The following is a 12,786-nucleotide window of genomic DNA, read 5'->3' as shown; positions in this document are numbered from 1 at the left end:
ACACAGGATTCAAGGTTCAATCTTGCCAGTGTTGAGTACAGGGGGACAATCACTTCGCTGTCCTGCTGGCCACACTATTGCTGATACAGGCCAGAATGCCACTGGCCTTCTTGGCCACCTGGGCACACAGTTCTTTTGATTTATTACAAAGCTAAGTGAGAACGCAGAGCAATGACTTCCACACCTGGCTTGCTGTGGATTTGTCACACTGTGCTATGCCATGCTGTCCTCCACGGGCCACACACCACAGTTGGCAACACCAGCAAGGCAAATCTGAGGGGGAAGAAATGTAAAAGCCTGTGTTTTAAAATACATATTTTAAGAAACATTTTACTCCAATACCCAACACATTCTGACAGGCTATAAAGACTCTTCAGAGAGATATGTGCCCCTGTGAGGGTGGGTTGACTATCATGTATCTCCATGCCCTGTGCTTCCTTCCATTTTATGGAGGCACAGCCCCAAAGAGAGTGGGTTCATCCAGCTGCCGGTTTGAGGACAAGGCTGAAACTTTCTGCACTTTTGACTTTGCTGGTGTCTTTTTTTCTCCTCTCAAGATTTTCACTGTATGATTTTGCAAAAAACCCCCCCATTCAGTTCAGTTGTCATATTTGGGATAAGACTGTACCTTTAAGGCCGTGAACAGAGTGGAACTTTGCCTGCAGAGGTGACCTCACTGGCTCTGTGTGGATTTTCATCCTCAGAACCCTTGCTCAGGCTCCAGCAAGGGAGACAGCTGATGTTTAAGACAAAAAGTCTGTAACTGTGTTGTACCCATGTCCACATACAGTACGGGCAGTTTGTACGCAGCAGCAGCGCAAGGACTGTGCACTCTACAGGGCTGCTTCTATTGAGCCACACTACTTGCTGATGCAGGCAAAACCTGAACCTAGGATGAATTCCAGACATTGGACTTTGCATTGCCTCATCTGCAGAGCCTATTGCACTAGGAAATCTTGATACAGGAACATTTGAGGTAGTCGAAAGCAGAAGTGTTGGTTGTGATACTGGTCATGTCTCCTGCTTTGCACTATCGTATGCAGTCTGACACTACTGTGCAAAAGTCCTGCTTATAGAGATACTCTGAGCAGGGTACTCTGTCACATTGTAAAGTAAAACTCAGATGCCTGACAAGTTGCCATCAGCTTATTGACAGTTGGTTTGGAAATGTGCGTGGTGGAAGGTTTTACTTCTATCCTGCAGTCTGTTTTCCTTCCCCATCGTGTACCTGCAGAATGTGCCTGTGTTTGCTTCTCCTCAACTATTCACTGGTGGATGATGGAACCAAGACAGTGTTAAGTGGGCTGAAGAATGGACATGTCTTTTGGTATTCTTAGAAAGATTAATATGGCCAGGGCACCTTTGGGCATAAGGAACCTTTGGGAGAGCCCCTGGATCAGTTAATTAGTTTTTGAAGCACTTGGAAATTAGGTTAATGAAGCACCATGGGACTAGGCACTGAACAAAAACATATCTCTTGATTAATATTCCAGAGGGATTTCATCAATCCCAGTGGTTTATGGCCATACTTTTTCAAGTCAAATAAGATGGAAAGGAGCAGTGAGGAAATTGACATGGGAATATTGTCAAAAGTTTGGTGCTGTTCAGTACTCTAAAAATAATTGACCTGCCCACACCACTTAGAAGTTCTGAATTACTGCTTTGAGATGTTTTATATATCATTTTTCAGTGTGCTTGTAGCTTAGGCAGCACATTATGAACTTTAAACATACAATAGCAGCATCCAAAGGTCATAGAAAAAATTTATTCAAGAGTAAATGGTGGTTGTGATAAATGCATAAAATGTTATGCTTTTTCTATACAGAATCATACAGGTCACTTTGTAGGCAAAGCCGTTTCATTAAACCAAAAGTAAGAAAAGTTAATGCTTCTCCTGTTTCTGTGAAAAATCTTCTACTAATCAAAGTACTAGAAATTATTTTTTCTTATCTCTGAGATTCAAGGAATGTATGAAAATTTTTCTTTTTCAATTCACCTGCTTGAAGAAACAAACTTGCTGGTTTTGAGATGCAAATTTTGGGCAATGTTTTGTTTAGGATTATCCACTTATATATAATTTACCGTGACACAGTTCTGCTTAGGTCCGGCTGCAACCAATGGTAGGATCTTTACTTGCAGATGTTGAGGAACCTATTTGTATGCTAAGGTGTTCAAATACAGATACAATAAGTTCAACTTCTGTGTTACTTTCTTTTTATACACTTGCAGGTTAACTCTATTCTTTGCTGGCCCTTTAGCATGTGAAAATGTCACAGTAATTTACTGCATGTAACACTCGGAAATATTTGTGGGGAGGGTTCTTCATATACCTACTGAATGCATGCTCTGAGTTTACTCAGGTTTGGGACTTGGGAAGGGATGGAGAAAAGTTGTCTCAGTGCTGGTTTTTGCAGTAGCCTTTCATTACTCTGAGTCACAAAGCTATTTTGACAGATGTTAGAGTTAGTAGGTTCTGAATTCTTTTGTTTAGGACATAAAACAAAGAAGGTGGAACTGGTGGTGTCGCTTACAACCCGCTGGAGGAACAGCCAGTTTAGTGTGGAGGTAACACTAATGTGGTGTCCAAGGACAGCCTTTATAATTTGTCAAATAAAGATGTGTCTGCTTATAGCTGCCAGTCTTTGTTACGGTTTTAACTGTGAGAGAGTAGATGAAAAGAAGATGCTTAAACGCATGGAGTTCTGCTGTGGAATTATGTGTCAGGGTTTGAGAGGAGGCCAGCAAGAGGACATCATGGGGGTCACCTGCTACTGACTTCTCTATCAAGCTGAGAAAATGGGCCAAGCCTTCTTTAAACAACTAGAAGAAGTTTCATGATTGCAGGGCCTTCAGCATGGGAGCAGTCTGACCAAAGATGTGGCATAAAAATTCTTGGAATTTCTCCAAACACCTGAACAAAGCCCTGTGCAACCTGATCTAACTTGGATCCTAGCTCTGTTTTGAGCAGGAGTCAGTCTGACTTGCCCTTCTGGGGTGCCTTCTAATGTTTCCTATGATTCTGTAATTTTAATAGAGAGGTGCTTGTGGATTAATATGTGGTCTGCTTTGTAAATGTTAAAGTCTGTGTTTCTCTGTTGAAAATTTGAGGTACAGATAGTAAAATAAAAAGACTTGCCTATTTCCCAGGGGTTCTATAGGATGAAATTATTTCTTAAAAAAAAAAAAAAAAAAAATGAAGAAACAAATTAATGAGTTCCAAGTCTTTATTATACTATAGAAACAATCACTAATTAAATCTTATGTATTTTGTTATTGTTACATACTTCACAAGTGAAATAAATTGCATAAATTGTTGTAAAATTTCAATAGAACAGCATGAAATGAAACCTAGAAGTCTTTTCACCTAGAAATATTTTCTTGTGCTTTATTCTAACTTCGTATTTTCAAACAATTCAAAATATCAGTTTCACACTTTTTATTCGTATCAGGCATGCAAATAATTAGTTTTATAACTCATGCTTTCCTTTCCCATACTATATACTCTTCTCAATGTATTTGCATAAGAAAGTGCCTAGATTAAACTTCGAAGGTGCCTAGAAAACATGCTGCTTTTGATTTTTCATAAGTCCCTACAGTGCTTCTGAAATATCCCGTTCTGCAAGGTGCCACATATGGCTATGTACTGGAAAGAAAAGGTGAGCTTGCTTAATATTTTTCTCCCTACAGGTCTCTGTATAAAGAAGTCAGAATGCTGCTTCTGTGCCTACTTAAAGCACTAAGCAATCCTAGAATCATAGGTTCACAGAATAGTTTGGACTGGAAGAGACTTTTGAAGTCCACCTCAGCCAACCCCCCTGTCATGCACAGTGACATCTTCAACTAGACCAGGTTGCTCAGAGCCCTTTCCAACCTGGCCTTTATCTATCCAGGCATGAGATATCCACCACCTTCCTGAACAACCTGTTCCACTGTTCTACCATCCTCATTGTAAAGAAATTCTTCCTTATATCTAGTCTGAATCTACCCTCATTTAGTTTAAAATAATTTCCTTTTGTCCTATCAAAACAGACCCTACTAAAAAAGTCTCCTTATTTCTCTTACATCCTCGATTTGAATAATTGGTAGTCAAGTTTATTACCTGCTGTATTGGGTTTGTGCCTTGACCCTATGCTGTGAGCTTGGAGATCTGTGGAGTATTTGCTGTGATAAGATTCCTTCTCCTGTGACTCTGGTGACTGTCAAAAAAAGCAGCAGTGGCAAGGCTGCTTTTCTACTGTCGTGGCTCACTCATTTTGTCCTCCTTCCCTCTTCTGGGTTCTTTTTGTATCCTCTTTCCTCCTCTCCCAGATCTTAAAGGTCTCCAAGGGAATTAATTTTTACACCCTAAAGGAAATGGTAATGAATTTGCCACAGTAACTACCCGTCCAGGTGCACTCTTTTGTTGACTCCCTTCTGTCTTGAGTGGTGCTACTTGTTACTGTGTCTGAAATACCTGTGCTCCCATCTTCTGGGCCTTCCTAATGAAATGCTGGAACACTAACTTCTACAGAGGTCATGGAAGTAAATATCCATCTATTTGCAGAAGGGAGATTGGTTATTCAAATAGTACAGCATTTTGGGTAGTACACTGTGAAAGAAGGAAGAGGAAGGTACTGTGAACTAGTGTAAAGGCCCACAAGGATCTGGGCTACACATGGAAAGACCTGAGGAAATTCGCAACTGTAACCAGTTGTAACAGCAGCTCCAGTGTTGCAAGATGCAGAGGTACAAAGTTAAGGGAAGGTGCCTGCGCTGATTTAAAAGCTTCTCATATAGAATGAGTAGCTTTTGCTGTTACTACTGCTCTTGGCTTCACAACTCAGTTCTCTTCCAATTGTGGTACTCACTGGCCTGCTGATGAATGGATTCATTAGGTTTCATCACTATGGCACAGAAGAGTATTTACTGCTCTCAACTTCAGTTTACTGCTGGATTATGGTGTTGATTTGGTATGTGGAGGAGGCAGACAGGCTGCATATGTGATAGCAGGGAGTATCTGCCCCTTTTCTGGCAGCAGAATGTTGAATCAGCTCAAGGTGCCCTGTGTTAAGGTCACCATGAGAACATAAATGGTCTGTTGTTTCTGCAGAATTGACTCCACCATGGCTGAATTGCCTTGAATCATTCTACAGCTTAAGAACAAGTTTTTATAGAAATATACAGAATTTCTTCTGTGTGTTCAGCTTTTGCCTTCCCAGGGCACTGGTCTTTCCCATATTGTAAGTACCGCAAGTACATATTCTTCCTGTTGTTCTTGCACCAAAGACTGGGGTGTCAGTGTGGAAAACAAGGAGAATGAAGCAGACTAATGTATGCATGGAAACTCTCTCAGATGTTAGAGCATAGCTGATATCAAAATATGTGCCTCTCAAGAAATCAATAAACTGCAGTTTAGTCATGTTGCAGCTGCCTTAAGATGAGCATCCTGACCATTTTTGCTTTCCTCAAAGCTGCACTGGAGGGCTCTGAAGCCTACAAATATCCTAGGTTTTTCATGCTACAGGAGCAAAAGAAAAGAGGGGTTTTTTTCTGTGCTTATTTGCACATTAAATTCCCCTCTTTATTGACGGTGAGTCACAGTTAGCCAGCATGTATTCTTGGAATTTTATAGAATAGTTTTGTTGCTGTGATTATCACTATTGTATGCATTTGGGCTATTTGTCTGTTCCTAGCTGCTTATTCTTTAAAATTTTCTGTTGCAGCTGGAAGAGATTTAGTAGACAGAAGCAGAAAACCATTTCAATTATGTTGGTGTACAAGACATAGTGGCTTTAACTTTTAAAAACAAGTTAAAAATAGGCACTGCTGTTATGGACATTTGTGTTTGTTGTGTGATTACATCATAATACAAAATATGAAGCTTATTTTTTTAATAGTTTCCTGTTGTGAATTTTATTTTCTCAGAAATGAGAGGCTAATAATTCTCAGTGGGATTTTTGTGGTCAGATGTAAGAAATAAGTATTTGCTCAAGAAGTTTACAATGTCTATTTCAACTTTTGTCCTATTCAGGATAATTCTGTGGTTGAAGGTTTCATGCTCCTTTACTTCTTTTTATGCTCTTTATTATACAGAGAAATTAGAATACTTGGCCTTAGCACCATTTGTCCTGGATTGTTTGAAACACTTTATGCATTATACTTTTGATCCTCATAGAGTCTGAAGTGCAGAGTCTTTCTGACTTATCTGAGGTCATTGTAGTAGACACAAAATTCTCTGATTTCTCAGTACTGTGTCCTGGACTGTGTCCACAAGACTACAATATTCCAAAGCCAGACTGTAGTATTCTATAAGTCTGCATTCTTCTTTCAGACAATGAGCTAACTAGTTCTTTGCATGTGCAACTGCTGCAATTGCAAAGGAAAATTGTTTTGACAAAGATAGTTATGCACTGTGTGCATGTAGAAAAATGAAATGCTACCAGAGAAAGTTCTACTTACTGTATCATAATTTCCACTGTCAGTTAAAATTGGGGAGGTTTTTCCTCCCTTCCGTTTGTCTGCATATTTCAAGCACTGTCTTTCCTTGAGGAATATCCCAGTGGCCTGGGAACTGTCCCCCAGGCACCTAAATACTTGAATGATTTTGAGTACTGCATACAAACCTGTAGTGTTGGCCTGAACCACAGCAGTTTTCCTCTCTAGTCTTTTTAAAAAGAAACTGCACTGGCGTGAAATTGGAATGATACACAAGTAAATCAGACTCCTGAACTTTGTGTGATCACCATGTGAAGGACAAATTGAAGTGCACTCAACCTCCTGATAAAGAAAGCAATTGGGAGAGCAATAAAAGTATATGCAGCTGTAGAAAAAAATGTGAGCAAAGGACAGAGGTCAGATTAAAGACAGAAGCTGAAGAAAGGCAAGGCAAGAAATAAACAACTCTTTAAAATAAATAACTCTTGTGGAAGTCCTGCAGTGTAAGGGGAAAAATTCATTCTCCTGCCCTGACCTCTAAAGAGAAGTCATCAGTTCTCTGAAACTCTATGTGAAAAGGAAGTGCTAACATCTGTTTTTCCATGTTCAGACAGTGAATTTGATATTGTTTGAAGAAAGAAATTCACTTCAAGAATTCAGTCATGTTGGCTGTCCTACCCAGCAGTGTAAGAAAAACCCTCTTCTGCTGAGCCTTTTTATGTTGAAAATGCATTCTAGTGGAGCTTGAAACAAGCACTACACTAAATTGACTGAAATGAGATTCTGCCAGCTTTCGAGGTGAATGAAATTGGTTCTGTGGGGTCCAGTCCTTCTCACGACAAGATTACTTACTTCAGCTGTAAATGCCTTTTCTTCTTAAGAGATAACTTAATAATTCCAATGCCTCTGTGGTTTAAAATTACATCTACCTCTGAACCTTCAAGTGTGAGGTAAATGAAAATAGTGACTCTGAGGAGACCTGCCATGTCTATCTTTTTGTTTCTTTCTATGTGAATGGCAGGCATGAGAGATCAGGTCCCATTCATGTCTTAGTCTGTTTTCGTTGCTGAATACCATTATCATGAAAAAAGATCTCTTCACAAATGTGAGAAATACAAACCAAACACAATTCCTGCACCTCCACAGTGGATGACTGAAGCGAAAAAATATATGGCAGTAGGTATGTATGGTGATCAGTTCAGTATGTCCCATCAGCAGCTGATGATGGTCAGTGAAATTGATTCAGACTTTAGGTTTTGTTGCTAAAAGACTACTAAAATAAACAAGTTGTTGAGAACTTGCTGGATATTTCTTGTATGCTAAGAAGGAGCTGTGAAGGTTGACTTCATTTAGCATCCAAATCTATAAATGTGATCATTGGAATAAAATTACATTAATTTTCATATGTGGATCATATGTGAGATTTCATGTGCTGTATTATTAATTTGTGCTATAGGGGCACCTGCATCCTCAGGTGGGACTAGTGCTATGCATATGTAGGGATGCCTGTGAAATATGGCACTGTAACCATATATATTTGACTGAAGGTTTTACATGAGTATTTTACCAAAACGTGTAATCATTTCTTCCTCACCTGAAGAATTTAAATAAAGGCAGTCAGACTTACTCACAGTATTTCACCGAGTCCTTGGAGAAATTGTGTTCTACATTCTGAACCCCAGGGTGAATCCTTCAGACAGTCCTACAGAAGGGATTAAAAAAGAAATGTTTCCAATAGCAACTTGTTCTTTTGTTGGAACAAGACAAAGTTATTTGAAAAGACAGCATAGAAAGAGGGAAGCTGGGGAGAATAAATGCTATTTTGAAAATGTAAATAGAACAGCCCTAAATTGCAAGGATTTTGATGGGGAAGTGAAAGCGAACAATCTATCCTACATAAACTTAATAGAATTGCATCCTGAGTAGCATTAAACCTCAGTCATTAGACTTCCTCACAATGTGCATATCATCAGTCCCTCTTCTGGAGCTCTTGACCTCCTCAATATCAGCCTCCTGGACATCACAACCAATCAACACCTTCTGTTACTGTGTGACAATATAGTCCAGATTCTAAAGGATCTAGGGATGTGCTGGTACAGGAGTGGTGGGGGTGGCAATGACTGCAGGGTTGGTGTTCTGCTAGACAAGGGATGAAGACCACATGAGAATCTCTTGCCCTTCTACATGCAACTACTTTTTAGAGCAAGTTTTTTTACATCTAGTCTTCAGAGCATAAGTTACATGAGGGAGGGGGAGGGAGGACACAATAATTGATGATTTCTGGAAGCAAAAGGTAATGAGAATTAAATTCCTGAGAACTTGCATATATTAATAATGACTCTTGGAATATCTCGTACATGTTACTAACCCCGAAATAAAAGAAACAGATAATACACACATATTCTTTAAAAATGCAGTTTAAAAAAGCTTGATCGAGAGATAGGAGTATTTCCTTATTTTCCTTATGTAATTTTTACATTTACCCACCAGATGGCAGCCACAGACTGCCCACTGACTGGAGCATACCCGCCTCCTATTTATATAACATCTATGACCCGAGACCATAGTCTAACAAGAGCTGCGTTGCTTTCAAGGAAGTCAGCAAAAATAAATACAACTGAAAATTGAGCAATTTTTTTCTTCTGATTTCCAGTTATGCTTGCTTTATATAAGTGCAGCTACAGCATTTACCGTTTGGGAAAGTGAGGAATCTGGTTGTATATGTGTGCAAATATAATGCGTTTAAATCAACGAAATTAATTCATTCTTTGAGAGTTATGTTCTCCTTACAGCTCCTTTTCTGATCTGGTCAGGTCAGGTCAGGTCCTCAGCTTGTGGAACTAAACAATGATACACATGCAATCAATTCACACTGGCCTAAGCTTGTGAAAAAAATAGCCCCAGTTTGACAGCATCTGGTGACATGCAGCTGACTGCACCAACACTCAATCAATCTCATACATTCAATGTGAGAGGGTCTGTCCAGACTTTTTAACCCCCATGTATTCTTTCCTGCCTTCTTATGCCTTCTTTCATTCCGTGTCATGCCTACTGTGTGGGAGATATGGCAATACTGTCGTTTACTTGGAGTATTTCTCCTGTGAGGAACATGCTAGGATCTCATCTCCTTGTTTCAGCCCAGTCTTCCACTCCTATATACCAATGTTAAAAACATAACTTAGTTCTCCCACTCTCACATCATCAGGGGCAAGAAAGTTGACGTCTGACTTGGATACTTTGAAAGCAGGTGCTTAATTTTTTCAATCAGAGGTAATTGCCAGCAATTTGTAGAGATGTAACTCTGCTGGCCTGGACCCTGTGCAAAATTGTCATGGGGTGGGACTTTGTTAGAAGGTTTGCTATCTAAATAGTCTGGAAGAGTTATCACCGGAATGCGCAGGGCCATGTCCAAGATCACAGAGTTTATCAAGACAGAACCAAGAGAGATCCCAGGGATTCTGGGTCACTAGCACTGTAGCATTCACTGTATAAGCAATATCTATTAACTCCTGTTGTTTTCTGGAGTTCTTAGAACTGGTTTCAATTTTAGTGTAGTGGCTACTCAATTTAGAAATTACTGTCCAAGGAGGACACAAGAATAGCAACAGGGGAAGCTGATTTTTCCTGTGAGTTGACAGATGTGTGCTTTGTATTCGGCTTTTATTTTGCCTGTGTGCTGAGAGGTTTTCTGAACTGGCAGGGTTTGGAGGACATAGAAAACCCTAGAATTTTAATACTCCTTCTGCTCCACTGGATAAGCTGCCCCACTGGATAATTTGAGTAAGCAGCCTGGGAGGGATCGTACACAACAGGGATGAATACTAAAAAAAAAATAAGGCCTAGTGACTAAATGACATTTGCTTCTTTCCAGAGAAAATCTCGTTATATTAGTGTAGTTTCTCTGGATTTCCTGGATTCAAGGAAGGGCAGCAAATGGCTATCTATCTAATTGGACTTTATCCAGCCTTGACAGTATTTTTCTAAGAGGATTGTTGGATTTTGATTTATCTTTGAACACCTTTTATCCTTAGAAGAAAAAGTAAAAAAAGAAGCCATCCCTCAAATGAAGCTTAAATCCAAAAGGAAAAATTGTATGACTGAGTGGATGACAAGAAATAATGTTAGAACTTTCCCCAAAACTGCCTTTTAATCTAGAATGGTGTGGGGTAGGAGGTGTATGTCTTTCATCTGTGGAAAAGAAAAAAATGAAACTTTTTGCATGGTTGGGATGTGATAGTGGCTGGGGAATCCTACACTTGTGTAGGTTGAGGAGGTAAGAAGCCAAGTAAGGTAATTTTTGTTTCTTCAGTCACCATGTGATGTGGATGAATAAAGGGAAGGTTTCCATCCTGCTGCATTACTACTTTTCTATTGAAAAACCTAATCATTCTCCAGCATGACATCCTGGTCACCAGCAAGCTCCTGGCTCAGCAGGCTCTAGTGTCACTCTGAGGTTACTCGAGGCTGATGGAAATCAAGGCATGTGCAAGCTCAAATGGAAAAGTGTATTAGAGTATTGAGATCAAAATGTCTCATAGTAGGACAGTATCCTTTTTAACAGGACCGTGTTGGACTGTAAATCTGTAGCTGAGGGGTAGTGCCACAGGCTCTCCTCTTGCTCTGTTGATCTGATCGAAAGGTGCAGCACGGTGGTGGGATGAAGCTCAGGCCAGCCAGCTGCAGCCAACACCTTCAGTCAGTTAGCAGGAACGAAGCTGTGATGACACACCTTGATGTACCTAGGAGGGAGCACAAAGAGGGGGCTACTGGCATGGGTCCCTCGTGCTTTTGCCCTCTCTCTTTCACATTGACTGAAAGAGAAGACAAGATGCTGAGGCAGGATATGTCTTGGTTCTGGAGCTGCTATTCCAGTTTTCTTTTCCTAGGTTTTGATCTGAGAACTGGTCTTCAAAAGTAACATGGCTAAGGAGTTGATGTCTAAGTAGCTGTGTCTCAGTTCTACCTTAAACAGCAGCCTACACATTTGAAAGGCTGAACGGATGAGAAATCACAGGCCCACTTCTTTCCTTCCCACACATTTCATTTGCTGGTAGTTTTCTGAAAGGCTTTGCCATTGACTGCTTCCTGACCTACTTTATTTCACCCGGGAAGGTTTTCAGCAGTTGCTGATCATTCTCTTCTGGAAAGTAAAACAGGCAATACTATTTTTATTTTCATCTTAGGAAAAAAGAATGTTACTCATGCCCTAGGGCAAGGTCATCATTTGCCTTCAGTTTAGGTAATGTGAAAGAACATGCCTATTAGAGCTTCTGCTTTGGATATTAACTGCCAGTTCTTCACTAAAAGAAAATATGCCGCATCCTTATCTTCAGGATGTTTTGAGCCCAGCATGGACACCCCAAGCTGATGATGCTTTTTGTTTCCAGATTGAAGGTCAGGTAATGGGTCTTGCATAGTTAAGCTACTGCTCATTTCTGTTAGAGCTTTTGAGACTTCCTAATGTCTTAAAAAACTGAAACCAACAAGCAAGCACAAAAGCAATTTCACACAGCTAAGAGTATAAAGCCGACGCTTGTTGCTTTGAAACAATATCATGATTCTTAATAAAAAAATTGGTTTTATTCAGCTTAGTATTGCATTAGAGTAGTGGTAAAATCTGACCTCCTAGAATATATATTGTATAATTTATAGATCTCTAATAGCTTCTATATTATAGGTTTCTGCACTTTCAGCACACAGATATGCAGAAAAAAACCACACATTATATTGCTATTACCTAAGAGCAACAGAGAGTGTAGAGCACTGCAGAAACTGTAAATTACTTGCCAGAGTCCTCTTGCTGCAAAACCAGAGTAATGTTATTTTTTGAAAATGCATTTGAATTTATACTGCCCGTGGAATATTTATATTATGAGAGATCCTTGAAGTTGCCAACTGCTTAAGTGGGGGTGGAAGATATTTTTTTTATGTTAGATAAAGTACCCTTGAAAACTTCTTTATGTGGTATTTTACTGGGATGTTGGGATACTTCCTCATTTTGTGAATGGAGTCATCAGTGAAGAATGATGCTATGGTGCTTCACCAGTCAGTCACTTTTAATAGGAGAAATGTTTGTGAAGCTCAGTTTGACTGTTGGTCCTTGTCTTGATCCTACTGCTTCAGGAACTGGTTGTGCAATAGACTCAACTCTTGGACCTTTTTGACACATTCATGCTGCATGGCAACAGAAGAGCTCCGTGGTTATTTCTACCAGATGTTAAACATGAGGAAATTCCATCTTGCATATTAGTTTTTTTAGAATAGAAACATCTTGAAATTTTATTATTATTACAGAAGTTATCTGTTTATATTGCAGTGAGCAATGTTGGTACTGCTCCTGAGATGACACAAAAATACCTGTGTCTTTACAAC

Source organism: Corvus hawaiiensis, chromosome 2, assembly GCF_020740725.1.
Source record: "Corvus hawaiiensis isolate bCorHaw1 chromosome 2, bCorHaw1.pri.cur, whole genome shotgun sequence".
Classification (NCBI taxonomy): domain Eukaryota; kingdom Metazoa; phylum Chordata; class Aves; order Passeriformes; family Corvidae; genus Corvus; species Corvus hawaiiensis.
The sequence above is the reverse complement of the archived record's forward strand: the minus strand, read 5'-3'. Positions refer to the sequence as shown.